Below are 5,146 nucleotides of genomic sequence, written 5' to 3'. Positions count from 1 at the left end.
TCTGCTGCTATGAAGCAGACTTTTCTCCTATAGGACATGTCGCTGAATGGAAGATTCAATGGGAACTTCAAGTACATAGAGGGACAAGTTGACTGGCAGGCATGCTTTAGGATATTTTCATGGTTGACTCAGTCAATACAGTAGAATTAGTGCTAGTATGCCTTGGACTTTTTCTTTCTCCTACTGTGAAGTTATAACCCCTGAGAGCTAACAAAAACATGTGAGAGATAGTGCTGGAAGCATACCCAGGAAGAATAGCCCAGTGGATTGAAGGTTTGCTACAACTTGATAACTTATCAAGATGGTAAAGATCAGGGAAGAAATTAGGAATTGGTATAAATCCTTTGCTATTATGAAGGGCTTCAAAAATATCACTGCAGCTTCTGAGGATCTGTCAAAAGTAGCAGGGGAAAAACTGTCCCCTAAGCTTATTATAACAAAAAGGAAGAGTGATGTCAATGAGCATTCTGGAAATTTATCTCCACATCGAAAGGTAATGATTTGGTTAGGTTCCTGTTACCATGAATGTATGTCCATGCTGAATGTGTGCTAGGACACAGCAGAATTGTTGAGAACTCTGATGTTTCAGTCTTTCCTTCTTTCTTTTCCCATTGGTTCCTGAAATGGAAAGAAAGAAGAGGAAGGTTTACTTTCCTGGTATGAATTATGACATCCACCTTTAGGAGATAGGAGCGTAGCTAGTTTGGGTTAAATAAGACAATTTTCTCTGTTATGATAAAAAAAAAATTGTCTTTTATACTGCCCTTCTAAAGAGAATGACCCTGGTAACAGGAGGGTCTTCTGTTTGCTGAGGACAAACATTTTCATCCTCAGTCAGAGTGGGGACTTTCATATTTGGAGCTAGGGCTGCAGGGAAAATTAACTTGATTTACATTAAAAAGAAAATATGACTTTGGGTCCCAAGGATGATCTGCAAACTAGAGGGATGGAGAATTGGGAATGTGAAGAGGACACCATATGATGGGTAGCAAAGAAGAAAGATTTGGAAGACAAGATAGGTCCTGTGAGGTTTTTTTGTTTTGTTTTGTTTTGCTTTTAAATGAAATACCATGGGATTCTGTAATAAAACCCCCTCTCCATCTTTTCTACAAAATATTCAGTTAATTTTCATCTCTCAAAAATACTTCAACTTCAGTGGAGCCAATTTTAATGAAATAAGGCAAAGAGCATAATATGAAAACAACCACTTGGCTTAAGAGATAAAGTGTTTCAAATACAACAGAAGTGTCTTCCTGGTTATGAGTGGATTCTTTATGACAAATGCAGAGAAATATTATATCATCCTGTGAAATTAAGGACTTCCCATGGTATACATACAATATATAAGATTTTTATGAAAGGACACACACACACACACAGAGTTTGGTTTTGAAGACAAACTTTAGAGAAAAATACACTCAAATCTCTTGTCTAAACTCCATTTACAATATTTTGGTAAAATTAATCTCATGCTTCGGTTCCCTAAACTCTTCTCTGTTATTTTTAGTTTGTGGCTTCAAAAGCCTGGATAATCTGTTCTCTTGGGGGCAAAAAGAGAGTCAAACAGTGTGGCCTCGTAGTTAACAACATATATTCTGGAAGCAGATTACATTTGGTTTCCCCAACTCTGCCGTAATTTAAGCATATGACCTTGAGCAAGATAATTTCTCTCAGTTTTCCTCATCAGTAAACAGTAAGACTATTCATCTCATAGGTATTTAGAACAAAATACTGTGTGCATGTATCAGGTAGACAGTAGGTATTCAATAAACGGTAAGTGAAGTGACAGGTTGAAAAGAAATCCTGAAAATTCTCTTCCAAAGCCAGCATTCAGAGAATTTTTTTTTAATTTTTTATTTTTTATTAACATATATTTTTATCCCCAGGGGTACAGGTCTGTGAATCGCCAGGTTTACACACTTCACAGCACTCACCAAAGCCATACCCTCCCCAATGTCCATAACCCCACCCCCCTTCTCCCAACCCCCCCTCCCCCCAATTCAGAGAATTTTTTTATTTAAAACTCTGTATTCCTTACGGATCTTCCTTTTCTTCTAATTTTAAGTGAAAGTACAAAATTTCCTCTTTTCCCACCCCAGCAATCATCTTCTCTTGCTGCTCAAAAGATTTCCCTGCCCTGTGTTACAGACAGTCTTCAGTTGCTCCAAAGATGCTAATTCTGACGCATAAGCGAATTCCGCACCTCAGGTCTATACTACGACTACCTTATCTCAGTTATTCCCACAACCACCCCTCCCCCCACAAGTGGGTTCAATGTTGACTTAATGTTATTCATTTGCTCATGTTGTTAGTGAAAGCAAATTCTTAATTAAAAGGACCAAGCTTCACCTGACTCACACAGAGTGCCACAGGCAATAATCTCTAATTTAGTGGACCCTCTGGTTCATACCTTCAATTTAATTTCTGAAGCCAGAAATACAACTGGAGTTTATGACAGCCTGTGAGCATCAGGTAAGAGGAGATCAGAACCGCTAATGAAGAACCCTTCCTTGGGAAGAACTTGTCACTGTGTGAAACTGTTTCTAGGTGATGTGGACTGAACACGTAAATGAACACCCCAGTCAGGTTAAAATCGAACTCCTAGTGTGATCTGTGTGTGACTCGTGTCACCCTTGGTTTAGCTTCTGATCTCTTCCTTCATACATGAATATTGGATCTGTTGGTAAAAAGTCCGAATCTTACTCTCTCTTCACCTCTCCTCTCTTTCACTTGGTAATCTGAACTGTTTTCCAGTCCGCTGCAAATAACTTTTAAAATGGGTCTGTTCAAGATAACAGTATCCTCTTTCAATGACTGCAGCAAAAACTTTGTGCAATTGGCGTACCTTTGGGGGAAAGGACAAAGGATGAGGGGAAAGGCCAGACTCTCCAAAGGCTCCTTTGCCTCAAGTCAGTTTCAATGGCTGGAAGCCGCCATGTAGGTTTCCTCCCTTTGCCATCCTTTCTCGATTGTTTTGGCTGAAGACTCTCCGGCGAACTCCCAGTGTTCTGAAGTTCCGTCTACTGTGGCCTCTCCTTGCAGCACAGAGGCAGGGAAGACACTGAAATTTCCTGAGTGCCAAGCACTCCCTGTGCTAGGCACTTTGTACACCTTAACACTCATTGAATTCCCAGGCAGCCTTCATGAGGGAGGAATGAGGATGCCTGTGAGCAGAGGTGGAAATCGAAGCTCGGAGGTTAACTAACGTTGTTCCCGAGCTCACAGCTGAGGCTTCCCGCATGTCGGGATGCAGGCTGTGGCCGTGAGAAGAAGCTTGGTTGAAGTAGAGATCTGCAGTGGGACAGCACCCGCTTTAGACTATACACATGAAAATGCTGAGTCAAACCCAGATCCACCTGATTTTAGAGTCCGTTATCTTTCTGATATTCCATGTTCCTTCCCCAAGAGCTCGATTCTCTCCCACAGAAGCACCAGGTCCCGAAAAACTGGCCCCAAACAAGAGAAGTGTTCCTTCTAGCCACTCACTTTTGGGGGCTAGCCCCACTCTAGCAGACTGTGAAAATGACAGCCATTTTCCTCTCCCTGTATCCACTGTCTGTGTGTGGGACTTTGAAGCTCTGCACATCGAGACACAGAATCATTCCTCCGCTCTTTGAATCGTGGCAGGTGCCCTGACCCACTTTGGCCAGCAGAGTGAGGGTGAGCCTCTTTGGAGCCTGGGAGGCAAGAGTTCTCACTTACGGCTTACCGGTTTTCCTCCCTGCGAACCCTTCCCAGCCTGCAAGTAAGGAAGTCCAGCCTCCTCTGCTGGAGGATGAGAGGCTGTGTGGACCGGAGATGAACCATTCCATCTGAGGGCAAGCCTGTACCAGCCGACTGCATGCCTGAGTCCACCTGAGGCCAGCCTATACCAGTCGACTGCAGATGCATGACTAACTCCAACCCTGATCCACCCAGCCTGACCTGGATTGGCAGGACGATCCAGTTGACCCAGAGAGTCATTGTTGTTTTAAGGCACTAAATTTGGGGTGGTTTATTACTAAGGGCCATGGTTCATTTTCCATGTTAATTTATTGGTTGTTTTGTTTTGTTTTGTTTTTGTTTTGTTTTTTGGATGAGGTGAACATTTAACCTGGTGAACTTTGAGAACGCAGAAAGCCCTCCACAACTGAGTGGGCTTTGTCCAAACAGTTGAAGGCCTGAACTGAACAAAAAGCCCGGCCTCCTCAAGCACAAGGACATTCTCCAGCAGACAGGTTGGACTTAATCTGCACCATTGGCTCTCCTGTGTCTCCAGCCTGCTGGCCCACACTGCAGATTTTAGATGCTTCAGGCTCCATAATTGTGTGAGCCAGTTCCTCAAAATAAATCTCCTTTCGTATGCACACAAATTCCATCACTGCTGTTTCTCTGAAGAAGCCTGTCTATTACACGCAACAACTGATACCCTTGCTGCTGTGGTTTATCTTTCCACAGTGTGAATGAACCACTGCTTTCCTCATCCTTCTAAAGCTGCTTTATCTTGGCTGGTGCAGAATCTGTTTGCCCTCAGGGCTGCTGTCTCTCCTCACCGTGAGCCCCTCTCCTCACTGGGGAGACTGAGCTATTAGACTCTGTCTCTCTGCCCTGAAATGTCAGAACTCCTCCTGGAACCATCAGCTGTCTCCATTCCGGCCAGGTCCTTGTCCTTAGCCTGCTAGAGACTCTCGCTCTCACCACGTGCCTGCAATTAAACGGATGGAAACCTTATGAGGCCCTTCCCATCCTCTTTTATTCTCAGGTACTGCAAAACATGTCCTGAAGAATTTTATGCCAACTTTTGCTCCAATTATTCTCTTGTGTTGGTCCTCCTCCTATGGAATTTTCACTCTTCCTGCCAAGGTAGAATCTGAACCCGCCCTGCCAGGCTGAGGAGAGGGGACTACTGCAAATCTGACATCTCTCCCATGCCCTGGCCCCAGCCTCTCTCTGTTCGCCAGCTCTGGAGGAGTTCCCATACTGGTGCCCATGAGCTCGCAGTGCCTTGTGCTTACTTCCCTTTATAGCTGGGCCTGGCCGCAATCTTTCCAAATTTAAATTGGCCCAAGAACAAAGATTCTGGCTTCCTGTAGCTTCATCCTTGACTTTCCCTAACTGCTGGACAAGCACGTGCAAAGGAGCCAAAGCAAGGCAGGCACTTTTCCCA

The sequence above is a fragment of the Mustela nigripes genome, chromosome 3 (genome assembly GCF_022355385.1).
Source record: "Mustela nigripes isolate SB6536 chromosome 3, MUSNIG.SB6536, whole genome shotgun sequence".
Classification (NCBI taxonomy): Eukaryota; Metazoa; Chordata; class Mammalia; order Carnivora; family Mustelidae; genus Mustela; species Mustela nigripes.
Note: the sequence above shows the minus strand (reverse complement) of the source record.